We start from the raw sequence: 27,263 nt of genomic DNA, 5'->3' as shown, positions 1-27,263 counted from the left end.
GTATGTTCCAAGCACATTATGTTATTCATCCCTCATAATAGCCCTGTGACATGGGGATTCTGACCTTCTTTGTATGGTATAAAACATAGTTGTCATGGTACAAACGATGTACAGAAGTCATTTTCAAAAGCAAAATGAGAAATATTTCTAGTAAGCCCTTTGATTCCTAACATGGCTAGGATAATAGGGCCTAGCTGGGAAGATTGCTGTAAAGCCAGTCCTGTAGTGAATAGATGAATCATGTTTATGAAGACAATTATTCATGACTTGCCTATTTCCCGAGTATTTAAAAACACCATTTAATAAAATTTTATTGATTAGAATATGATCTTTCTTTTGTGACTCGGAAGATATTTCCTGACATTTCAAGTGCCTAGGGTTGATTTTGGGAAATGTATGAAATAAGAAAGTTTGTTAGGGACCCTCTTCCCTGACTTGAACAGCTCCTCATTCTCCTTTCTGCTTCCTGCCTCTCTCTTTCTCTCTCTCTCTCTCTCTCTCTCATGAGCCTCCTAGGAGCCAGTTGATGATCTAATTTTCTCTAGGGTGACTAGGTCTTCAGAGGAGAAGTTTCAGCCACCAACTTTTAAAGGCTTCATGAGGAACAAGCCCAAGAATCAGGAGTTCCAGAGGTCATGATCGAGCAGGATGGCAGTTTTCTTGTGCTGGCTGAAAAGTCCTGTGACCTGAGATAGCCTCAACTTCTAGCAATCATCATAGGATTATCTCAACCCAGGATGTTACGGGAAATGAAGAACTTTGTTTTGAATAAAAGAATGGCTCCTTTTTTCTTTGACTTGGACACAGTATTATATTGAACATGTAAAATACACAATTTACATGAACAGTGCTGTACAATTCTTCTTTTGTTAGTAAGAATCTTGGGACCTTTTGTGCTACCATCAATTGTGTCTGAAGAATGTCAGTAAGATGCCTCTTTGAGTAAGGAGTTTAACCACAATCAGTTAAAGATCCGAGATCTATAAATCATACATGGATAATATTTGGGACGATGGTGTACATACTTATTAAGGTTGTGATTCCAGTTCCTGTGGCTGGGTGATTGTGAGCAAATTATTTAACCTCTGAAAGCCCATCCCCCTATATGTATAACTGGCCTATGTTCATAAATATTAGCTATTATTATTTTTGTTATAGTCCTTACTCTTGAGTGTGTGGCTTCTAAGTACTGGGGCAAGTATCGAGTATTCCCGGGCATAGGAGTGGGATAAATGTATTGAAGGGTCTCATTTAGGAGAATAAACCTTCGGTTATCTACAACTTGTACAACTGTCACAGTTCTTGCCCTCCCCCAAGCATGTTCTTCTCAAAATCTTTTATCCTTAGGGATTCATGACTCAGCACATTTTTCTGAAATTGCCATTCAGAAGCTTTGACACAGAACGGAACAAAACACACGCTGTTCTTGCACAAATCACATAGAATCCACTTTGTAAACTGGGAATTTGAACTTTTTTTTTTTTCCCTTAAGAACTCATCACCCAAGCTGCTTGGAAGGCGGGACTGAAACTGGGCAGAAAGCAAAAGGCTCCCGTTTGTTTATTGAGCGCTAATTGGCTTCAGCTCAGAGCCTTTACCTCTCTGCCTGCCCAGTATGCCTTTGAGATTTACCCTTGAGGGAGTGCAATTCCTTGCCAGGTCCTCTGGGATTCTGTTCCTAACAGGTCTCAGTCACATTAGTAGCTTTTTGCTACATACATTCCTTGTTTCATAAAATTATTTACTTTTGTCTCCCTTCAAAAATAAAAAAACGTACTTTTAAAAATGTTGTCAGTTTCCTCTAAGTGATAGTCTAAAACTTTCGGTAAACATCACGTTTTCAAAAACGAATAAAGAACTGTGGTTAAGGTGTTGAATTGCCATAGGTCACCTTAAAACTACATAGCCACAGAGCTATGCCTGTTTTTTCCTTCCTGGGAATCATTCCCAGTGTGATAAGACGAATTATTATTTTGGATCTGGATTCCCAAACATCTACAGTTTTCAGAGGCAGTTTCTAAGACTAGTCCAGATAACTCTAACACCTAAGGGGACCAGGTGGGACTGGTTTGATCAATCTCCAGGGAAGGATGGAACAGGTTCAGCAACTCATTTGCAAATAGCCACTAAGGCTGCTGGGAAGCTGCCATTTTGGAGTCCTGGGAAAGGTTAAGCGAGAATAAGAACCAGGTGGAGGAATCATTTGAAACCAGTGAGAGGGCCATGGTACACACAGAGCCAGGATGAGCTCAGGTCCCTGGACAGAACTATAAGTACAGTATAGGTTTGTTCCCATGAAATGGGAACGTTCACTGTCCAAGACTGAAAAGAACTGTAACTTCCGAGGGGCATTTTAGCAGTCACCAGCTGAGGGGAGTAAGAGGAAAAGAGCTCTGTCTTTGCCTTGTTCTCAAAGCCCTGGGAAGCGGTGTGAACCAAGGAAAGGTAAACAGAAGCAGCAAAGAACCTGAGCAGTCAGCTTTGATGTGACTAGGAAGGGATGTGCCTAAGAAATGTGAGAGAAAGCGTGTGTGTTTGTGTGTAGCCACGCAGGCACGCATGCGCACGTGCGTATGTGCTTGCGTGCCTGCGTGTGGTGCATGCGTGCGTGCGTGCGTGAAAGAGAGGTTGAGAGAGACAGGGAGGGATGGGTCTTCGTTACCTCAGCCTACAGCCCACCATGAAATTTCTCAGGAAGATCTTGTTTCAGGACCTGGAGCCTCCCAGTCTTTCCAGAAAGACCTGAAGATTGAAGACCTCTGGGTTGTTTCTAGGCAAGAGGAAGATTCTTTTTAGCTGGGCTTCTTCAGGAAGTTCAAGATATTGATAGATTTTCTCTGTGGGTCATTGACTTTGCCTTAGGAGGAGTTGCCTCACCCCACCTTCAGGGGATCTTCAGGAAGGGCGTGGGCTCTGGGTAACAGCAGAGACAGTGGCTCAGCGCCTAGTGAGCTAGGACTGGTCTGTGAGTAGGCGCATCCTCCCAGGGCATCTGCTGAAACTCTGATGGCAGTGGTAACTCCCCAGGTCCTGGTAAGCTAACCATTGGATATAGGTGGTAATAAGAAAATAGCTTGGCATGGGGGAGGAAGCATGGGATCTGGAGTCCCGCAGAGCAGGCTTTTACTTCCGAGCTCCTCCAGTTACCACCTCTCTAGATGGGTACTCTTTGGTTTGTTAAGCTTTCTGAGCTCAGCTTTTGTTACTGGTGAACTGTACTTTCGGAAGGTTTAGACCTAATAGATGCAAAATGTCCAGTGTGTAATTGTTTCTAAAAAAGAAATTATTTTTAATCCCTGCTCCCACTTTTCTCTTAAAGGAAACCTCAGTATCATAAAAATAAGTATAGGGTAAAGTAGTAGATACACAATATACAGTAGATTGAATTCTAAGCGATTGTTCTGCAAAACAGTTTTGTGTGTGATGGTGGGACCATCGTTTTTATAGTAGTAGGGGACAGTGTATTACTACTAGATTTTGCCCTGCTGCTGCTAAGTCGCTTCAGTCGTGTCCGACTCTGTGCGACCCCATAGACGGCAGCCCACCAGGCTCCCCGGTCCCTGGGATTCTCCAGGCAAGAGTACTGGAGTCGGGTGCCATTGCCTTCTCCGAGGTTTTGCCCTAGATGCTAGGAACACAGGAATAATTAAGAAAGCTTCTTGCCCTGAGGAGTTAATGGTTTAATAGGAACAACTAATATACAATTAAGTATAAATGCAGAAGCCACTTTTAAGAACTTGTTAATTTATGTATCCATTCAACAAATTTTTATTTAGCACTCATTGTGTGCTGAGTATGCAGGGCTTCCCAGGTGGCGCTAGTGGTAAAGAACCCGCCTGACAATGCAGGTTAGACGTAAGAGACGATGGATCGATCCCTGAGTTGGGAACATTCCCTGGAGAAAGGACTGGCAGTCCACTCCAGTATTCTTCCCTGGAGAATCCCAACGACAGAGGAACCTGGCGGGCTACAGTCCATAGGGTCGCACAACTGTTGGACACGACCGAAGCAACTTAGTACAGCATAGCGTGCTGAGTATGCAGACGTTGAAATAATGGTGAGGAACAAGACAGACGTAGCCTTGTGTTCACAATTATTTCTTAGAACACAAAGTAGATCCCATGTCAACACAGTATTGTGAAGCAGTTGCCCTTCAATTAAAAATAAATTGTAAGAAAAGTAGATTCCGTGGTATCAATATTCTAACCAGTGCTTGTGCTGTAAGGTCAGTTCTCTCTCTGATATGTGTCTAGGGGAAGAAAAAGGTATCTGTGTTTGTTCTGCTGTGTCACTTCAGTGTCTCTGCAGGACCTTGGCACTCATTGCCTTGGGGGCCAGGATTGGTTGCTAAGGGCCCACAGCTGAGTCGTGCTCTGGGCACTGCCTTCAGCTGAAGGAATTACCTCCCTCCTTAGGGGAAGCTGACTTCCCTGGTGGCTCAGACAGTAAAGCGTCTGCCTACAGTGCAGGAGACCCGGGTTCACTGGGTCAGGAAGATCCCTTGGAGGAGGAAATGACAATCCACTCCAGTACTCTTGCCTGGAAAATCCCGTGGACGGAGGAGCCTGGTAGGCTACAGTCCATGGGGTCGCAAAGAGTCAGACGTGACTGAGTGACTTCATTTTCACTTTAGGGGAAGCTGAACTCCAGTAACCCTGGCCTCAATGACTAATGAATGGCTTCGTTGACTCTATTGGGATAACTCTGAAGTGCTAGCCTCTCTCTAGGGTTTTCTGAAAGAACTGAGTCCTCTGTTGCAATTGCATCACAGCTCAACTTTTTCTACTGCCCAATCCTGTTTTCCCTGTTCTCTGGAAGGTGCTTTTCTACATGCCAGTCAACATCCTGCATACAAACTCCATTGCATAGTCAGCTTTTCACCAGGAAACCTGACTGAAGATACCCGTGATTCCAGTACAGTGAGAGAATGCCCTGCTTACAGGGTCATCAGAGCAGAGGGAGAAGGGAGACATCCTTCTTGGGGGCCTATATGTGCCTAGTATTGTTGCAGATACTTCACAACCAAATCTTGACCTGTTTAAGTTCCTAGGACTTTGGCAAAGATCAAGTATTAGCAGGCAAAGCCTGCTGCTTAACTATCAAGATGCCACAAAGATGCTTTTTGTTTTTCCTAATTTATGTATTTGGCTGCACTGGGTCTTAGTTTTGGCACACGTGATCTTCATTTGCAGCATGTGAGCTCCTAGTTGGGGCACGTGGGGTCTAGTTCCTTGACCAGGGATTGAACCTGGACCCTCTGTGTTGGGAGCACAGAGTCAGCCACTGTACCACCAGGGAAGTCCCGGCACAAACATGCCTTTTAACTTGGTACATTGAGGGCCCATGTTTCTTGTGGCAGATTCAGATTCTTCATTTTTTATTCACCCAACCCACATTAACCGAGCACCTACTATGTGTCAGATACTCTCCCAGAGACCAAGGATGTAACTGTGAGCAAGGTAGACAAGGTTCCCAACCTCTCTGAGCTTGTCAGAGCCCTGGAGCTAGTTGCATCAGAAGCCTCAGGTATTACGGGAAGCTCTAGGTGGGCTGGCTCTTGAGCATTGTCCCATTTTAGTCAATTGAGTCGCTACGATTCCCAAAAGAATGGATATCTGGGCCAAAATGCCAATTTATTAATTTGTATGAGAACTTTCCAGTTCACTTACTAGTCACCCTTTCCCGGTAGGTAAGTCCGGGGGGAAGCCAAGTACTAATCAGAAGGTGTTTGAGGTTCCTGGGATCAGGGCCATGGTGGCTCATTGAGTGACAGGTGTGTTTTTAACAGCATCATGAGAGGACAGCCTGATTCTGCTTTCACCTCTCTAAGCACTGCCTCTGGACAGTGCTTGTTGGGCACAGATGCTATTTGCCTCCATGGCAACAGCACTATGGCTGACCAATCAGTGTTCTCTCCTCTGATGTGTTAATACCTTTAGTCAGGTTACAGCCAAGTGCTGCTGGTCAGAGCCACTGTGCAAATGTCTGCTCAGAGGCATGATGTTTGATTCATATTGCTCAGAGGACAGTCTACTTGGGCAATACACAACTTTTACTGAGGGAGCCACCATCACCAAGGACAGTTGCAGAAACCGAGGAATCAAGGAAATCAAGCCGTGTGCTTCAGGCAGAGGCCCAGCTCCTATCTACTGACAAAGGTGGGGAGGTGAGGGTACATTCAGATGTGATCTGACCCACCCCTCTGACCTCACAGAAGAAAACACCATGGGCCAGAAAGAGACAGGTCCCGAACAGAACTCTCCTTCCTCACTCTTTATACCTAGAAATTCATGACATCACTCCCTTCCCTTGAAAATAAACATGTATTTAATATGTAGCAAGAATGTCATGATTAGTAAGAACCTTTTTTGTTGTCCAATATGGTAGTCACTGGCGAATGTAGCTAGTCAGCTCTTGAGATGTGTGAAATTAAGGCACCAGTTAATAATTTAAAACATTGAGTATATATTTGATGATTATTTGATAATTAGATAATATTTGGCTATATTAGGTTAAATACATTGTTAAACTAATTACATATGTTTCTTTTTATGTTTTTAATGTGGCTGTGAGAAATTTTAAGATTACACATATGGCTCATATTATATATTTACTGGGCAGTACTATTCTAGATGCTATCATCTAAAAGCATATTTCACAATTTTAAAGAAGATGGTAAATAATCTGCCTGCAATGCAGGAGACCTGGGTTTGATCCCTGGGTTGGGAAGATCCTCTGGAGAAGAGAATAGCAACCCCCTCCAGTATTCTTGACTGGAGAATTCCATGGACAGAGGAGCCTAGCAGGCTACAATCCATGGGGTCACAAAGAGTTGGGCACAACTGAGTGACTAACACTTTCACTTTTTTTCATCACATTATATTAGGTTGATATAAATCTTCAGTCTCTCTTAAGATTTTTCTTTAATTTACATATTTTGTTGCTATGAACCTTAAGATTTTTCTTCAATTATTTGGTAAATAAATCAGATTTATTTGGCCTGTAGAGTTTCCCATATTCCTGATCTTGTTGATTGCACCCTCCTTGTTTCATTTAATATATTCTTTTGTAGCTTGATACCTGGAAACTGGGAGTTATATCTAGAGGCTTGGTCACATTGAGATTTGATTTTTCAGGGAAGAAAAATTCATTGGTGGTGTGTACTTCCGTCTAAATATCTGGTTGCCTCAATTTTTTGGTGTTAAGATTGAGCTGTGCATTCAGCATGATTATCCATTGTACATTTCCCCATAATATTTTCTTCATATAATGGTTTTTGTACTTTTTTATGGTCATTGCTTATGCTCATTATTTCACTAGAGGTTGCAAAATGGTGAATATTCTTTGATTCCTTCTTTTGTTAGCTGACATCCCTCTATAAAGAGATGATTTCCCCTTGTCAAATTATCAACTTCCTCAAGGAGCAGCAGATACAAGAAAGGTAAGATACATACTTGATTCTTTGTCTTTATTTATCAGTTGCAGAAAGATAGGTTGGCTTTCTGGAATCCTCCAAATGTCCCCAGTGAGTTCCCCTGCCCTGCCTTGAGGGAAGACTGCATTATGAACTCATAGATTTAAATTTTCAGGGGTAGTAGATTTCCAGCAGTTGCAGAGTTTTCTTTTTTGATGCTCAAATTTTCTTATCAAGTTGCCTCCTGAGTCCCACTGATAAAAATTCAGTAGTCTTTATTAGTTTCTTTACTTTTTGACATGCCACAATATTTTAGGCTGATCTTTCACATTTTCTGCCCCAGATCTGGAATTAGTCATTCCAAGGAGTCCTGTGGGGTGGTTTTCAGACCACAGTCTTGGCAGTAGGAATGTTCATCAGTAGTGGGTTGAAAATTGTTTCTACAAAATAATATATTTATTTTTCAATAGAAAGTGCATCATGAGTTAATAATAGCTCTTATTTAAATTGAGGATCACATATTTTTGCCCGATTTCATTGATTTTATTTTTTTGTTGAATTATAGTTAATTTCCAATGTTTAATTTCTGCTGTTCAGCAAAGTGACTCAGTTATATACATATCTACATTCTTTTTTAAATATTCTTTTCCATTATGGTTTAGCATAGGATATTGAATATGGTTTTCTGTACTATACAGGAGGACCTTGTTTATCCATTCTGTGGATAAAAGCTTACCTTTGCTAATCCCAACCTCCCAATGCACCCCTCCCCCAACTCCTTGCCCCTTGCTAACCACAAGTCTGTTCTCTGTGTCCGTGATTCTGTTTCTGCTTCATAACTAGGTTCATTTGTGTTTTAGATTTCACATATAAGTGATATCATATGATGTTTATCTTTCTCACTTCACCTAGTATGATAATCTCTAGTTGTATCCATGTTGCTCAAATGGCATTATTTTATTCATTTTTATGGCTGAGTAGTGAAAATTCTGACTTTCTAATGATAGAATTTATTATATCTTAGCATGTATATATTATTTTAAAAATAATGATAAAACTATCATTGTGAATTACATGATTACTGAAAACACTTTAAGATTGCTTTGTACCTCTTTTTGTCCTTAGGGTAACCTAATCGGGATGTGAAATCAGATTGCTGTGTTTTAGTCCCTTGAGATAATCCCTCTGCGTGTGATTAAGTGACAACTAGTTACTAGGTTTGTGCAGTACTATTAATAATGGGTGTTTCTCCTATTGTGAGTCAAGTTGAACATCTTTTTGTATGTGTAGGAGACATTTGAATTTCTTTGTGAACTCTGTTTTCCTATAGAGTTACTGGCCTTTTTATTCTTTATTTTCTGAAACTTTTTATATTTGAGGGCTGTTTGCACTTTGTACTGTAAGCTGAAAGTGATTTTTCCCCACTTTGTTATTTGTCTCCTTACTTTGTTCATGACACCTTTGCTATGTTGAAGCTTTTAAATGTTTGTGTTTGATTCATTTTTTTATTGGATATTCTCAAATTGATTTTAACTAAGAATTTGTATGTTTTAGATATTAACTATATGCATGTTTTAGATTTTTATTTACTTATTTTTGTAATTATAATATAAAGTTTATGTGTCATGGTCTGAATATTATGAATATTTCTGTTTATGCCTTATGAGTTTTGTGTCATGCTTAGGAAGGCCTTCTCAACTTCGAGATGGTTTTTAAAAATGTATCAATATTTTTGACTATAGACTGTAGAATGTCAAATTAAAGGTTGTGCATATGTGAAGAATATTTATTTTGCACAGCAAAATAAAGATCTGGCACTAGGAAAGTCAGAGCATTAATTTTGTAGCCTAACAATGTCATCAGGGACTCAGTCTTTACATCTTTTTGTTTTGCAATCTTGAGCGCAATAGTTTATCCTCGTAGGCTGAATCTTCTGGCCTCAGAGAGCCACCACTGTTCCAGGTATCACATGCAAACAATTACAGACATAGGGAAAGGAGGTACCTCCTCAGATTTCAGGTTTTGAGAATATGAAAATCATTCTCAAGAAGCCCTGTGGCAAGTCTTAAGTCTAAATTGTGTCCTATGCACATTTCCAGCGTAATCACTGGCATTGGAATTTAAATTGGCAAAATGACTTAATGAAGATTTAACCCTGGGACTTGAGAAGAGCCTAAGGCAAATGATCATGAGCAAGAAAGAAGGAAGGAATCATTTGTGTGGTTTTGCAGATTTACTCTGCAAAACCAGATTTACTTCTAATATATGAATCTTTGATCCACCTAAAATATATGTTGGTATAAATGAGCTAGGATTAAGCTTATTATTTTTTCCTTGAACAACTAGTTAAGTGTCTGACTTGTTAAATAATTTATGTTTTTAATCAGCTATCTTATGACAGTTTCTAAGAGGAAACATTGAGGAAAATGTGCTGACACTATGAGAATTTGGGGTCAAGGATTTTCAGTCCACGATTTCATATAAAACTTCGTGAGACAGCACTTTCAAATCACTTTCTCACATGTACGAAATCCATGGTGTAGGAACCTGATTTAGGATATTCTCTCTCCATCTAAAATCTAGATAGACAATATGGAATACAACTTAAAAATCTGAAATCGTCTGCTAAGGAGTCACATGCTATACTAGCTTCAGAATAATCGAATGCTTAGATGTGTGTGTGTTAAGTTGCTTCAGTCGTGTCTGACTCTTTGCGACCCTATGGACTGTAGCCTGCCAGGCTCCTCTGTCCAAGGGATTCTCTTATTTGTTATAAAACAAACTAAATGGCCACTCTGTGTCTGCCATATGCCGTATTTACACATACGGTGGAAAAAAGAGTAAGAGGGATGAGAGTGGTTTTAAATACAGTTGTTAGGGAAGATTCCACTAGGAGGTGACATTTGAGTAGAGACATTAGGCAGAACAAGCTGTACGGCTATCTAGGGAGAAATCAGCCTGGGTGAAGGAACAAAGTGCTGAGGCCCTTAGGCAGGACTCTTCTCAGGACTGATGGGTGGAATAGGTGAGTTGAAGAGGTAAAGAAAGAAAGTGGAGTCGCTCAGTTGTGTCCGACTCTTTGTGACTCCATGGAGCCTACCAGGCTCCTCCATCCATGGGATTTTCCAGGCAAGAGTACTGGAGTGGGCTGCCATTTCCTTCTCCAGGGGATCTTCCCGACCCAGGGATCGAACCCAGGTCTCCCGCGTTGTAGACAGACACTTTACTGTCTGAGCCACCAGGGAAGTTGAATTGAAGAGGAGATGAGATCAAAGAAGTGAAGGAACTTACAGGCTTTCTTCTAGGGCCTTATAGACTGTTGTAAGGATGTTGGCTTTTCATATTGTCTTCTAGTCTGTGACATGCCTTTTCATCTCTTAGCAGTGTGTTCCAAGAGCCGAAGATTTAATAAAAATCACTTTTTTCTCTTAAAAAAAGGATATTGTCTTCTTCTCTCAATGAGGTTGCAGCAACACTAGTGATGAGGGATAGAGAGGGAGAAAGGAAAGGAAGGGAGGGAGGAAGGTAGGGAAAAAGGAAGGGATAAATCTGAATAATCTTTTCAGAGGATCATCCTGGTTCCTGTGTTGAGAATGGACTGTGGGGAGTCAAGGGCAGGAAGCCAAGAGATGAGGTAGGAAGCTGTTGTAGTGATTCGGTTGAGAAGTGACGTGGAACAGATGAGAGGTGTTGCGAAGGAACCAGATTCTGGTTTTACTCTGAAGTTAGAGCTAAGAAGATCTGTTGATGGATTTGGTATGAGGTATGATAGAGAGGAAGAGAGAGGCAAGGATGATGTAGAGGCTTTTTGCTTCAGTAGCCAAAAGGATGGAGTTACTGTTTGCAGAGGTGTTTTGTAGGCTGTGAAATAAGCATTCTTCTCTGGACGTGTCAGGCTTGAGAAAACTACTCTGCACTCATGTGGAGCTGCTGAGCAGGCAGTTGGATGGAAAGACACAAAGTTTAGGGTCATGTTTGTGCATTTGGAGTAAAGCCATGAGTCATGAGGAGATTTTTAGGGGAATGAGTGTAGATAGAGCAAGGAGTGGGTCTGGATATTCCATGATTTAAAAATTTGGAAGGTAAGATGGAACCAACAAAGGAGGCTGAAAAGGAGCAATTTCTGTAAAACAAGAGGTTTTACAGAAGAGAGAACAATGTCCCCTAAACTAGGATGTGATTTAAGGAGGAGGGAGTGATCAACTGTGTTAAATGATGCTGATGCATTGCTTGCTTGAGTGGCATGGAGATCCTTTGGTACTCTTTTTTAAAAATTTATTTTATTGAGGTATAGTTGACTTGCGACATTGTGTTAGTGTCTGCCACACAGCAGAGCGATTCAGTTATATGCATATATTCTTTTTCACATTTTTCCATTATGGTTTATCATAGGATATTGAATATAGTTCCCTGTGCTGTTTAGTAGGACTTTGTTGTTTACCCATCCTATATATGATAGTTTGCATCTGCCAATCCCAAACTCCCAACCTGCCCTCTCCCCCTCCCTCCACCTTGGCAACCACAAGTCTGTTCTGAATGTCTGTGAGTGTATCTCTGTTTTGTGGATAAGTTCGTTTATGTCATGTTTTAGATTCCACATATAAGCGCTATCATATGGTATTCGTATTTCTCCTTTTGACTTGTTTCGCTTAGTATGATAATCTCTGGGTCCATCTGTGTTGCTACAAATGGCATTATTTCTTCTTTTTTATGACCAAGTAGTATTCCATTGTATGTATGTATCACTTCTCCTTTTCCATTCATGGATGCTTAGGTCGTTTCCATGTCCTGGCTATTATAAGTAGTGCTGCAATGAACATAGGGGTGTATGTATCTTTTCACATTATAATTTTGTCCAGATACATGCCCAGGAGTGGGCTTGCTGGACCATATGGCAGTTCTATTTTTAGTTTTTGAGGAACCTCCATACTGTTTTCCATAGTGGCTGCACCAATTTACATTCCCAGACCCTTTGGTGGTCTTGATAACTCATTTGGAGAAGCAGTCAGAGAATGGGTGATGGGAGATCATGAGTATAAATGACTCTTAAGGAGATTTATTCTTATGTATGGTGAATAATCTTTGTGATCCCATGGACTACAGCCCACCAGGCTTCTCTGTCCCTGGAATTCTCCAGGCAGGAATACTAGAGTGGGTTGCCATTCTCTTCTTCAGGGGATCTTCCCAACCCTGGGTCTTCTGCACTGCAGGCAGATTGTTTCCCAACTGAGCCACCAAGGAAGCCTGAAGTGACTTGGGCCTGGTGTTAATTAGCCCCAAATTACTGTTTTTGTCCCTCTGTGAGCCTTCAAGACAGGGCCAATTAGTTTTGCTTTGTTTTGTGGCCAAAAACAAATTCCTGACTTTGATCATACATGTTAGTCACCTCTGGGGATAACATGAGAGAGCTGTGCACAAACCATTACAAACTCATCCACAGTTCTGGAGAACCAGCTTGAAGTGTCTGTCTGACTAATGAGTGGCTGCTGGCCTTCTCTGCTCTGAAAGTTCTCTCTACAACGTGAAGTAAACTGGGGCAAATCATCCTGCCTGGGCCTGCTGAACGGCAGGTGCCCTGGATGAGGGTAGAAAATAGTAGCCCCCTTTGATTGTACAGCACTGCCTGGTTTATAGACTGCTTTCCTATCCAGTATCTCATTGGATCCTCATAAAAGCCGTGTGATGTCGCCCAGGCAGATGATGCTCTCAGCATCTCACAGAGGAGGAAACCGAGGACTCCACTTCAGTGACTGAGGGTTGCTCTAGAGCACAGAGCTGGGAGTAGCACCTAGGACTTCTGACTGTTTCGTTCAGTCAGATTCCACTGGCCACATCAGCACTATTGTACTTGGGTGGAGTGATCAGAACCTAGATCTGCTTCCCTGTGTCGTGTGCTCCTGGTAAGAGGAAGGGAAAGAAGGGCAGCACGCAGCTTTTACTGTGGTCCTTGAACAGCCTGAGGCTTCCCTGCCCCGCCTTGGTTTCTGACAGTCATCAGCTCTAAGCTCTGCTCTCTTCTCTTGGGCTCTTCTAGGTTAGATTGTCTGTTTTCCGCTGGTTGTGTCTCAGCGTTTGATGGGCTTTGACAAGCCTCTCAGATTGTGCTGGATGATTCCACTTCTGTTAAAATCAAACGTAGCTCCTTTTAAAAGCAAGAGATTAAAGCATTAGATAAAATGACAGGAGGCCCTTCATTTTATGTTCCTGAAATTAGATAACTTTTCTTCCATTTTCCAAGAATGTTCCAGAACTAATTTTAGAGAGTGTAATTTACATATCAGTGTCCCCAGTCAAAACAAATGAAATGCAGCTATATATTATGCTTGGATAGGAGGGCATTAAAGGGGGAAGTTTGGAGCTGAGGTGGTGGAATTGATGAAGCTGAATTTTTTCTGCCATGGATCATGCCTCCTTTAAGATGTTGTTATTTTAAAAGGCATCATTGTGAGATTGCTAGTATCGTCAAGCAGCAAACCCATATAGAGTGTGAGAGAATGCGTAGAATGTGGGGCACTGGTCTGATCACTAATTACACAGTATGGTGCATTTACGCATGCCAGGTTTCATTATTCCAGCTGAACTTCCCGTTTTCTGGCTCTAGACACTTGATGGAATTACTAAGTGGATCTGAACTCTGAGAGGAGAGAGAACAGATGGAAATTCCCTCACTCATCACACTCAACACGTGGCCTTGAGGCCACAGTCAGCATCACAGGTCAGTCTACATGAAGGAAAGACAAAAAGATGCTGGGAAAAATGGCTGGCAAATCTGTGCTTGTCTTACTGGGTTCTCCCTGCAGGCCAGTAATAAGGATGTATCCAAAAAAGTCATGTGGGGCAGGTGAGGAAGGAGAAGGGTAAGAGGTAGATAGATGTACTTGGGAGATCTCTGATCCAACCGGCTGCCTTGAAAGTTGTGAACACATGTGGTACTGATATGACCACTCTCATATACTCACGACAACAGATAATGAAGTAAACTATTCATGGAGGCAATATCTATCACAATTAAAAGGTACATACTCTTTGATCCAGTAGTTTCACTACGAGGTATTTTTCCTTTTCTTGTTGGTGTGTACAAAAGCTCATTGCAGAATTGTTTGCAAGAGCAAAGCTGGAATTAGCCTCAGTGTCTAAGAAGTTGGTAATTGCGTTATATTCTGTTGAAGCAGTGAATCACAGTGTGGCCATTTGATAATTATAGTCTGAGATGGAATGTGTTTCAAGGCATATTAAATGAAAGTGTGAGTCTGTGTGTGTGAGTAGAGGCAGGGGTTTCATGTATTGTAGGTGTGTTGGCCAGGATCCCATCGGGAAACAAAAATTTCCCCAGCTGGTTGTTGAGACTGTAATGAATGGACTGTGTATAGAGGTATGGGCGGAGGCACTTAGACACCAGCACCAGTGGGAGAAGCCACTGCCTCCTTATAATGGAAACTGAGTCTCTCCACCCAGGTCTCCTTTCTAGGGCTGATGCACCTGTTCCCAGGGGCTGGGAATACCAACTGCTGTTGGCTCGCAGCTCTCTGCTCACTTGGTTGCCTTCAGCCATCACAAGGGACAGCCTCTTTCAGGTTTCTCTCCCGGGGATGGCCATGGCCAATGACTGTCTGATGCAGGCCTACAAAAGCCCAACCCCCTTTTCTCAATTTGGGACATTTCTGAAGGACCACCACAGTTCCAGAGCTCCCTGTAGCATCATTGGAGATCTCATTGAACTGTATTTCATGTTAACTTCTTCTGGCCAGTCCTGCTTTCTTCCTTTCCTTACAGTTATGTCTCCTAAGATGCTCCTCATTAAGCTATGCGCATGTATCTCTCCATGTCAGTCTGTTTCCAGGAAACCTAGATTAAGGTACATCCTTGGAGCTAAAGGGGCTGAATGCTGGAGCCTGGAGTGTGGGTTGCATGTTGGTGTGGAGGTGTGCAGCTACCATCAGGGACAGGGGGCCAGAACAGGGAAAGAAGCGATACGCAAACCTCTCTCTCTTTCCATCCTCCAGCTTCCTTCCTTCTGTGCCAGTCATTAGAGACTCAACTGGAAACCAGCCAGCAAGGGAGACTGGGTAATGAAGTACGCAGGGGCCACCTCTTGGGGGCAGATAGGATGTAAAATGGCTTGAGACTGGGAGTGGCAAATGGAGAATAAGTAGCACAGTTGTGTAGTCGCCAAGTTGTGTCCGATTTTTGCCACCCCATGGACTGTAGCCTACCAGGCTCCTCAGTCCATAGGATATCCCAGGCAAGAATACTGGAGTGGGTTTCCATTTCCTTCTCCAGGGGATCTTCCCAACCCAGGGATTGAACCCATGTCTCCTGCATTGGCAGGTGGATTCTTAAATGCTGAGACACCTGGGAATCCCAAGTAGCACAGTATCTTTCATTTATATAAATGGGAGGAATATGTGGATATATACATATATGCAGGAATATATATATTCATAATATATATGCATATAATTCATGTATATACATAAGACATGCTTCTTATGCATACATTTCTGGAATGATCTAGAATAAGATGTAGTGACTATTTCTGAAGGTTAGGGCTACTGTGCAACTAGGATGTGAAGGAGACTTGTCCTTCATTCTTTTCTGACCATTTGAAAATCTTTTATGTGTGTGCACGTGTATTTAATACTGTATTTGGAAAAAGTTTAAAGTATTGAACTTCTTGTAGGGAATTAAGAGATTGGAGTTGGTTCCTTCTTTTGTGGATGGTTATAATGGTTACTAGGTGCTTTATATTTATTGCATGTGTGAGTTCAAAGAGGAGAGATCTTTGCCCTCCAGGAATTTACAGCCTAGGGTAGTGTAGATGATGACAGTAATACAGTGGTGTTGCCAAAAGGGGGACCCCTTCTAGGGCCTAAGAGTGGGCTCTTGTCTAACAGTGGAAAATGAGTTGTCTGAGGAGACACATACTGACAAAGCAAAAGACTTTATTGGGAAGGGGTGCAGGGTCATATGGTTTGAGAAAGGTCTCTAGAGCAGCCACCTGTTCTTGGGATATTGTGTCCTGAGTTGGATCCTTTCTTTGCTTCTTACTGTGTGAACAATTCCAAAGTCAGCCTCTCTGGGCCTCTGTGCTGTGAAGGTTAGATTGAAGTGGTGTGTGCTGGGGCTGCTAAGTCGCTCCAGTCGTGTCCGACTCTGTGTGACCCCATAGACGGCAGCCCACCAGGCTCCTCCGTCCCTGGGATTCTATGTACCTTGATAAGCTTTCTTTTTCTTCCCTTCTTCTGTACCTTTCACCAGTTGGTGACCATAACTGTCTTTCTCGTTCACAATTGATTGGCAGGTATCACGCTCATCAAACAGCCCCCAGTCAGCCACATGAATTCAAAGAAGAGTCGTCAGGTGTTAACTTGACCCCACACCTGCAAGGTGGTACCCTTCCCCTCCTTCAGCACAGAGTCTCATCCTCTCCACATCACTTGTGTAGAGAGATGCTGCTGAGACTTACCTTTCTGCCAGGCATAGTTTTGTGTAGTCCCTTCTTGGCTAATCCATACTTCCCATGTATGAGGAGTAGCATTTTGTAGTGATTAAGAACATGGACTTTGAATTTCGATACACCTCAGCACTGATCTGCTGCCTGATATTAAGCAAGTTGCTTAACCCCTCTGAGCGTCTGTTTCCTCCTTTGTAAAGTAGGGATAAATGAAAGTACTCATCCCTTTGGAATGATGATTGAGGTAAGGTTTGGAAATACGTTAGCAGGGATCTTGGGACCTCATGAGCACTTGATAAAGGGTAATAACTGTGAGGCTGGCCACAGCTGGGGTCCTATCTGGAAGGCACGATGTTCTTCCTCTCCACAATACTGAAAGCCTCACTGTGCTTGCCAGGTGTGGGGCCTCTGAGTCTCTGAGAGGTGCTTCTGTCTCCCCGAGGGGGCAGAGTAATCCAGTCTTTTCAAGCTGACAAGGGATTCATCACTGGGGAGCAAGGGCAGAATCTCTGTTCTTCTTTCAAAGATCTAGGTTAACATGGCTTCATTTCTAAGACCTTTTGCTGCAAGGATTATTTCAAATTTACAGTCTGAGAAGTGAAAACTTAACTGTCCTGTGTCCTGGAAATTTTGAGTCCAGTGACAGCTTGGAGATATTACCAAACGGGACTTGCGTCCATTGGCTGACATGCAGCAAAGCCAGTCTGCTGACAGCAGGTGTGGGGATGGAAAGTACAGTGTTTATCGCATGTGCCGAGTGAGGGGGTGGGAGATGAGCCTCAGGTCTACTCCACTTGGTCTTGGAGCGAGGAGTTTTTTTTTTAAGGGAGAAGAATATGGAGGCTGGGATTAATCATTGTGACATTTCTGTGACATTTCTTAATCGTGGTTTCAGGAGTCAGGATGTCTCTGGTTTAGGATTCTCTGGCTAGGTGGTCCATCACTCGTGGGCCTGTTAGCTCGTCTTGCCCTGTAGAAGGGACCTGAGTTTGTTAATGATGATGTCTGTAATAGCAACTTCAGTATATTAATGATGTTATCGGCAACCAACAATTTCAGTCATCTAACTCTTGATTAGTGCTCAGCGCAGGATTGAGGATAAGAATGGGAATAAGCTTTTGGATAGAGACATTAATCATAAACTCGGTTTTAGAGGGACTTGGTTTCAGAGAGACAACTATAGGTGAGAAACTGAACAGGGATTTGAAGAATCAGATTGAGACCTTGAAGTACAGACTAAAAGTGACTCTGTCATCTTATTCTATGAGGATTTTCAACACGACAAACTGGTAGATTCTTTCTTCACCTTGCAAACCCTTCAGAGATTTCCCACTCCTCGTTTTTCCCAAGAAGCATAACCCCAAGGGGGAAACTGACCTTGAAATCTCTTAGGGAGAAGTCAGCCTCCTTTCTGGATGTGGAGACTGATCTGAGGACCACCGTGTGGCCTCCTGATGCTGCTCAAGAGTCTTCCCATTTCTTACTTTCACCAACATATATGCAAAGAACATACGTGTGACATACATCTATGCATTTACTCCTGGTACTGAGAACATGGAATAAAAGGCTGGTTAAGACTTGCTCTGCCACCCATGAGCTCACGTTCTACTTAGGGAAATCAGCATATAAACAGAGCGCAAATTGAGAAAAATCACGATGGAGCTAAGTGCAAGCTTTATAGGTGTGGGTGAGATGCAAAATATTTGACAGGCAGAGTCACTGTGAAGTCTGCATTTCTCACCAACAACCAAGGCAGGATGACTAGGTGGAGGCCAGATGGACACGGGGCATTGGTCTGCAGGGGGCTAGCACCACCCCCAGGAGTGTCAACTCTCTTGTGGATCCAGGGTTGATCTGGGATTGCTGGGATGGACACAAGTTAATGAGGGGCTTATCACAAGCTGGCTGGGTGGCAGGCACTGCAAGACTGAGGGACTTGAGCAGCCAAGGCAGTGAGAACTCAAGGAGGAATTGGGGGACAAGGGCAGGGTTACCATTCCACTGATATTTCAGTATTTTACAAACAATATGGTTGTACAAGTGCCTCGCTCCTAGTGTTAATTGCTTGCTGGTATCTGACCCTTTGCAACCTCATGGACTGTACCCTGCCAGTCTCCTCTGTCCATGGAATTCTCCAGGCAACAATACTGGAGTGAGTTGCCATTTCCTTCTCCAGGGGATTTTCCCAACCCAGATATTGAACCCGGGTCTCCTGCATTGCAGGCAGATTCTTTACCATCTGAGCCACTAGAGAAGCTCTTGCTTATAGAGCAGCAATATGCAGTAGAAATACAATGAGAAGCACATATGTAATTCACAGTTTTTTTTAGGAACTAAATGGGAAATTAATTTTAATATTTGATTTCATTCAGTGGATCCAAAATGCTATCATTTCGAAATGTAACTAATACACAGTGTGCTTAATGAGATGGTTTGCATTTTTTTTTTTTTTAAATCTAGTGTATATTTGGAAACTGCAGCCCTTCTCAGTTCAGAAAGTACCCAGTGGGCACACGTGGGTACTGTATGACAGCACAGGTCTAGAAAGACTGTGAGGAAAGCTGTTTTCTTTCTCTCTCTCCGCTTCCTGGATTGTGGGGGAGGTGACCTCCCAGTTGTCTATGATTTTCTGCAGGGTCTTCCCAGGGTTTTTTCCCCATCGTTCAGCTCACCTATATGCGCACACATCCCTTAACAGGTGTAGAATTTATGACAAGAGACTTGGTGGCTTTTTCAGTTCGGAGCTCAATTACATTAATTACCTGCCCCATTGCTTAGTGCTGGCTTCATTAACAAACCAGAGCATGACTTAATTGCTCTTTAAGCTTTGCATTTTCAGATGTCATTTACCTGCAGCCTGAAACTTGGGCACCTGTGGATTTAGAAGTCTAACTGGGAATTTGCTGCATGCTGAGACCTTCCTTGCTAGGCCTCCTGAGCTGGTGTCCTTCTTTTCAGTTCCACCACCTCAGATGAGTTGTTTGCTTTCCTTTTTCCCCACTGCTCCTAGCAGGTGACGCCCAAAGCTTCAGAAGCATTTCCTGTGTTTCAGCGCCACCTTGTGGTTTAGAGGAAAAAGTCCTGAAGTAGGCCGCATCCATCTTGGGATCCTTGAGCATAATTAACAGCCTTGAAGGGCCATCTGGCTTTTGTTGTCTCCTTGAGTCTGAGAGGAAATGAGATTTGTTATTGGATATGGAACATCTCCTACAGGCTAACTGCCTGCTGAGAAATCAGGCAGTGTAGTGGGTCCAATCTGAACTACACAGAGTCACACAGAAACATAAATCCCGGCTGCTACTGTTCTATTATTTAAATTGAATTGTGTCCACATTTCACAGATGACTTGGCTTAGCCAGGGAACTTGGCATCTCCAGCTGCTGTTACTGTAAAATGTTGAGCTCACGTTTTCAGTTGCTCCAAGTCAGGAGTTAGGCCCTGGCCGTTGATGATACACCCTGGAAACTGCATTTACTCGACCTGCAGATGAATTTTACTAAGACTTGTGGGTTTGGCCAGGACTGGTTGAAAATAAATGGCACTAGAAAACAGAAAGATGGGGTAGAAGCCTAGCCTCCATAACCTCACTTATTCCCTATTATCTGGCACCCATACTCCTTTATCCCTGTATCATTTACTTCTGGCAGAAAGGTATGGCCATTTGCAATTTCCTTACTGGTTCAGAGAGAGACAATTGATTGCCTGTGGTCACACCATTAGTCTCTGGCAGATTCTTCCTGAGTAACTTACCACTCTTAATGATTGACTGCTTCATCCCACAGATTTCTGTCAAAAATAAGTCCTCAGATTTTTTTTTTTTTTGCAGAGATATGCTCATACTAAAGAGCAATAAATACAGTCGGTATCCAGAGGCCCCAGTCTCCAAACACCAAAGCCTTAGGGACACATTTAACTGTTGTCACCCATTCAAATCCAAACTCTATTCTTCATTAGCTGTGTAACTTGGGCGGAATGTTTACTGGTGAGATTTCTGTGCCTCAATTTCCTCTTCCCATTAAATGAATTTATGAACATGTAAAGGCCTTTACTTGGACCTGCTAAGAATTCACTGATGTTGATAACTAGGGCTAGGACCGAGATGAGATAAGTGAGGTACAAAATGACTCTGAAAGTGGGTGCCTGATGATGGTGATGAAGCTCATAGTGACATGGTGTTTGCCTTAGTCAGTCTGGGCCACTGTATCTAAGGACCACAGACCGGGTGGTTTATAAACAAGAAAAATTTATTTTTTGTGGTTCTGGAGACTGGAAGTCTGAGATCAGCGTCTGTCTGGTTTGTGGATGTCTTGTTGGATCCTTTTAGGGAGGGAGAGATGGCTCTCCCTCTTTATATGGACATTAATCCCAACATGGAGGTTCCACCCTCACGACCCAGTCACCTCCCGAAGGCCCCACCTCCTCATACCATCACATTGGGGTGATGGTATGAGGGTTTCAGCATATGGATTTGGGGAAGACATGCTCAGAGGAAGGCACAAACATGCTCGGAGGAAGGCACAGTGTGAGGCAGACCGTCAGTACGCTAATCGAGGATCAGACTTGGTGCCATTCACGTCACGCCAAGATATTTCCAGCCTCCTGATGCACCTTGAATCCGTTCAACCCTTCAGACTGAGCCTCTATTGTACAGGGACAGTTAAACAACACTGTAAGACAGCAACAAAGACAGATCCAAATCCAGAAGTGGGGGGGAGGGCATTTCCCAGGATATTTGGGGCCATCTATTTCATGTCAGCTAAGTTAAACGAGACTGAAGGGAAAAAGGAAAAGATGCAGTGAATCATCCTGGATTAGATATTGGTTTGAAAAAGCTGGCTAAAGGAAATTTTGGGGTCAGTTCAGAAAATTTAAATGTTATCTGGATTTTAGCTGATATAATAAAGATTGTTCATTGAAAAAATAGATAATAGTGTATAGTCTCATGTCAGCTAAAACATGCCAACAAATATGTGTAGAAAATGACCCCAAATGACTTGCCCTAAGGTGTAATAGGGGTGATCTCTGCATGGTAAAAATGTGATGTTTTTAAGTTTTTCTTGTTTGCTTTTTATTATTTTCCACTATGCATAGGTCATATTTCTGTAAATAACAAGTTGTTTTTAAAAATTATTAAACAAAATTGTTAAAAGAAGAATTTTTAAAATTCTTTAAGGCAAAACCAGAATTTAAAAAAATTTTTTTAAATAATAAGTCCTTTAAAATAAGAGGATGAAGAAGCCTTGCCTGTTTAATTCTTGATTTTGCTGAAATCTGGCTTGATCTGGAAAAGTAGCTATGAAAACTAGCTCTATTCTTTATTCTCACTGCCCTTTTCCCTTTAGGAGCAATCACTGAAACTGCTGGAAGTGGCCGCCCTAAATATTTTCTGTGACTGTCATGCAGTTGTAATCAATCTAGCTACTTCCACCCAGCAAAGGCATTTTCTCAGTAGGGTTCTTGGGACATATTTTAAAGCTTAAGAACATCCAGGGCAAGGTATGTTGAATGCTTTTGCTTTTAACAGCTGGAAAGAACTGCTTCTCTATATCCCTGCCCGAGAAAAACTGAGATCCTGATTAAGGAAATGATTACTCCAGGACAGACAACTGGTTAGAGGATGGGAACACAGGCTTCCTGACGCCTGAGCCTCTGTTTTCTTCTTCCAGTAATTTGTCATATATTTACTTATCATCTCTTCTTTGTGGGTGTGAGGGGTATGGTGAAGCAGGCGCCCCTCCTGCCCACAGTCCCGACCCGCTCTTAGTGCTTTGTTTCTTGGAGGAATGCCCTCCTCTGGTTCAAAAGATCCTTGTCTTTTGGGTAATGATCTGAAAATCCAAATGTGCTTAGATGAATTTTCACGTGAGAAATAAGAGATTCTTAGTTCAACAGCAAAATTCAATGGCAGGGGCAAGAGTTTTGCCCCTTCCTCCATTTGCTGGGAAAGTCTACAATCTGATGGTTATAGGTGAGAGAATAGAGGAGAACGAGTTCTCTGCAAAATCAGGGCCTCTGTCCGAACCACAGTGTATCTGCCAGAAAATGTTCTCTGTTGCCTTGTCTGATACTCAGATGGTGCTCTTAAGAGATTTAGGGACTCATTCTTCTGTCGACTGGTCATTTTGCAAGTATTTCTTAAATGACTCCTGCAGGCAGAAGCCACAAGTCAGGTGTGGCTGGAATGAGAAAGGTTGGACTCAGCATTTAAATTTGGATCTTTTCTATTTTTCATAGTGAGAGAACCATCCCCAGAGGGATGAAGCTGGTCATGGAAACAGATTGTTCCAAAAAGCAACATCCGTTGTTTCAGCATCAGAGGCAGGACCTGAATTCTCACTCCTATTTTCCTTGGGAAGACTGCATTTTATCGCTTTGTTAAAGTGTATTCCCTTGTTTATTTACAATAAATATCCATAAATTCATACTGATCTGAGTGAAGGATTGAATAAATTACGATATGAGGACAAAGAGGCAAGTCTCTGCAGAAGGATTCCAAATAATCTATAGAGATTGTCGTTGATGTTGTTTAGTGGCTAAGTAGTGTCTGACTGTTTTGTGACCCCATGGACCGTAGCCCTCCAGGATCCTCTGTCCATGGAATTTCCCAGGCAAGAATATTGGAGTGGATAGCCATTTCCTTCTCCAGGGGCTCTTCCTGACCCAGGGATCAAACCCTCATCTCCTGTATTGGCAGGTGGGTTCTTTCCCGTCAGGCACCTGAGAAGCCTGATTTATGGAGATACTCCCCCCTCAATGAGGCGAAGTCTAGCATCCTCCTCTTTAACTGCAGACTCTGCCTGGTAACTTCCTTACAAAGTGAACAGTATGGAAAGGGAGAGGGAAAGAAAAGAGTAATTGTACAGTGGAGAAACCTAACAAATACTACTAATTTATCCAGATGATCAAGTCAACATCAGTATATGTCATGCTAATACTTTGTACCCTTGATACAGTGTAATGAAAATGTTACTTTACTTCTGAGATCCTCCTCAGCCAAACCCCATAACCCTAGTTGAATCATGAGAAAAACTTTATACAAATTCTGATAGTGGGACATCCTACAACATAACCTGACCATTACTCCTCAAAACTGACAAGGTCATCAAAACTAAGGAAATTCTAAAAAATTGTTACAACCTAGAGGAGCCTAAGGAAATACAATGTAATTTGGTATCTTGGATGTGATCCTGGAATAGAAAAAGAGCATTAGATAAAAACCTAAGGAAGTCTGAATATACTATATCCTAAAGGAAATCAACCTTGAATATTCATTCAAAGGATGATGGTAAAGTTGAAGCTCCAATGCTTTGGCCATCTGATGTGAAGAGCCAACTTATTGGAAAAGACCCTGATAGCTGGGAAGGATTGAGAGCAGAGGAGAAGGGGGCAACAGAGGATTAGATGGTTGGGTGGCATCACTGACTCAGTGAACATGAATTTGAACACACTCAGGAAGATAGTGAAGGACAGGGAAGCCTGGAATGCTGTAGTCCATGGGGCCACAAAGAGTTGGAGATGGCTTAGCAATTGAACAACAGCAACAATAATGTCTCGGTATTGGTTTATCAATTATAACAAACGTAACTACCCTAATGTTAAGTGTTTATAGAGGAAGCTGGGTCTGGGGTGGGTGTGTGAGAACTCTCTGTATTATTATTGTTTCAATCTTTTTTTTTGGTAAATTTGAAACTACTAAAAAAAACTTAAAAAAAAAATACATTCTCTACCAAGTAGGTTTGGGGAGATCTTGTATTAGACCTTATAGGTGAACAGGTGTTCTGGAATAGACACTAAATACTTTGGTGGCCTCAGAACACTGTGTATGGCAGCACAGTGACTTTTTAATGGTTCTTTCTTTAGAAGATTAGCTTTATGGATGAAATACACATAATCTAAATAGTGCATATGAAAACAATGTGCTTATGTATAATTTATTTTTAAATAGTTTTTTTCTAATTGCAAAGGTAATATATATTTATCTTAGAAAATATGAAAAATATAAAAAAGCTCAAACTGCATTAAAGATATTTGATATCTTCAAGAGCTGCAGCTCTTTCCATGGGTGATTGCCCACTGAAGTAGCTGTTCCATGAGTCTTTTCTCAAAGGTTGGGGCTGATAGGCCCTCCAGCAGAGAAGGCCCGAGGGCCCTCTGTCCTCTTACCTTGCTCTCATTGTCACACCCCCAGATCAGGGGGAAATTGTTCATTAAATTGTCTGCAGTTAATTTCTCTCCAGAGCTGAGAAGGTCAGGAATTAACAACATGATTGGCATTTGCCCTGTCTAGCAAGTAGAGTGTGTGAAAATTATAGTAAATCAGTTATTATCACACATTGTGCTAGAGCCCTGTGCTTATTTGGCTACTTTTTTTTAAAAGGTAGTCTTTCTCATTCAGAGTTCTTGTAGGAAAACCAGAGAGTATATTGAGAGATTCAAATAGGGTTATGGATAGGAAAGGAGTTAAAAAAATTCAATGTGAAGGATGTATTCGTTTCTATTTTCCTATTTTTACTACCTCTCTCAGGGGTCTTGTGAGAAGAATCAGATAGTATATCGTTTAGGCTTTGAGAGTCATGTGGTGTTTGTTATAACTGTTCAGTTTTGTGGCATGAGATCACTCATAGACAATACAAATGAACATGGCAGGTTTCCAGTTAAACTTTATTGATAAAAACAGATGATGGGCTGGATTTGGACAGAGGGTCATAGTTTGCCTGGTCCTGATGGGCACACTTAGGGCCTGATCTATATCCAGCTTTGTGTGCTCTTCTGGACAAATCGGGTTTGGTGGCTGTAACGCATGGGGTGATGCCTGATGTGGTGAATGGGAATGGTATGGACATGGAGATGGGGAATGTCGTTATCACTCAAGTGGGGAAACGAACCCAGAGCCTCAAGACTGCTCTGTAAGAGGATGCCTTTGTGAGGTGGCTGTCAGAAGCACAAGACTCCAACCCTTCCCAAAGCCTGACTTTCCTCTTGGGATCTCTTCCAACTCCCACTGCTGTTGCCATGCTCTCCATCTTCTTTTTAGAATTCCAGCCCACTGTGGACAACTGATCCTTCTGTTTATTTTCTCACAATACCTGCAAGATATAGCTGGGACAGTCTGAAGACTTCTCTAGAGGCTGGGGGGTAATATGGGAGAAACATGTTACAGAGAGCACTTTGAGATCTGCACCCTACAGCATGCCTAATTGGTGCTTAGCCATGGGCATTTCTGCACAGTTCTAACCTGGGGGCTCCAGAAAAAGAAATCCAGGAAATGATTCTTTTATTTCTTCACCCAATTCTTCCTCTGCTTTTATTTGTTTTGAAATTGTCATTTTGCCATAATGGTAAGGGGAGTGGTGGCTGCAGTGATGAGGGAGATTAGGCAAGAATCATCAGATGTGTATATATATACCCAAATCTCCCCAGGTAACACCATCATGTCTGCTTTTCACCCCATGAAGTCCTAGCACTGAGGCCCTCAGGAAGCTGGTGCCAAGGTAGGAAAAATCTGAAACTGGCCTTGACTTGTTATTACTTGGGAGTGGCATAGAAACATGTGTATGTATTTGTTTGCTGATTTATTTTTAGGGATGAATAACCTTTTAATATGACGGTAAGTATTTGCTACTTACTGTTTGACAAAGATATCTGAAGTTCTTTTCTTTTTTTCTTCTGTACCATCTGCTTCAAAATTTTAGACCCATTACAGGCATTATCCAAAAAACAAAAAAAAAAGAAATAAGAAAAAAGGAAAAAAAATTCTAGATCTTCAGAGACCCTGTATGGTGACTTACAGGTTTGATTCCCTTTGTGATAGTCATTTTAAATGTTGCCTGTTTATATGGTCATGCAAATCTTTGTCCTGTTTCGAACTTTAGAATTTATTTTAAAGATCATATTATATCAATCATCTCTTGCCCTGTAAGTTTCTAAGCTTTTCTTACCCTAAAATATTTGCTAAAAACTATTTTAATCAAAACCTTCTCTTGAAAGAATAATTTAAAAGGATTTCTACCAGATTCTCTTTTCATTGCCTGTATTGACTGGGGATAGCCTTCCCCTTTTCCAAAGTTCCTTTAAAACCTACCTGTTTTAAAGGTATAAGCAAGAGGTACTGGGAATCGAGGTCCCTATGTTATAAGGTGTCCCCCAAGATTCCAAACATTGTGACTCAGGGTTCAAGAGAGAAGAAATTAGTGTCAGCCAGCCATGGCTCAGAATGTGAACACAGCAACAGTAATTGCAAGATAAAGTCATGGTTTGGCATTTTTAAAGCTCATAACCTTTTTGTCCAGATAAAAACCCAAGATGAAGAAAAACACTGAGGCCATGTCAGCATGTGCTTCCTCCGCTTTATAATTCATGCTGTGCTCTTGTTGAAAGTAGAGTTAAATCAGTGCA

General features: G+C 42.0%; 1 long non-coding RNA gene across 1 annotated transcript in view; it reads left to right on the top strand.

Annotated features, from left to right (window-relative positions):
• The first annotated feature begins 1,915 nt into the window (after nucleotides 1-1,915).
• The window catches only part of LOC139180405 (uncharacterized), an 81,697-nt gene continuing 56,349 nt past the window's right edge, over nucleotides 1,916-27,263 (top strand). Inside the window, exons 1-2 of the long non-coding RNA XR_011564657.1 lie at nucleotides 1,916-3,033; nucleotides 7,365-7,441. This is a non-coding gene — a long non-coding RNA (uncharacterized lncRNA). The remainder of the gene's footprint in view (nucleotides 3,034-7,364; nucleotides 7,442-27,263) is intronic.

This window comes from Bos indicus, chromosome 28 (genome assembly GCF_029378745.1).
Source record: "Bos indicus isolate NIAB-ARS_2022 breed Sahiwal x Tharparkar chromosome 28, NIAB-ARS_B.indTharparkar_mat_pri_1.0, whole genome shotgun sequence".
NCBI classification, from domain to species: Eukaryota; Metazoa; Chordata; class Mammalia; order Artiodactyla; family Bovidae; genus Bos; species Bos indicus.
Note: the sequence above shows the minus strand (reverse complement) of the source record. Positions and strands in the feature narration are given on the sequence as shown.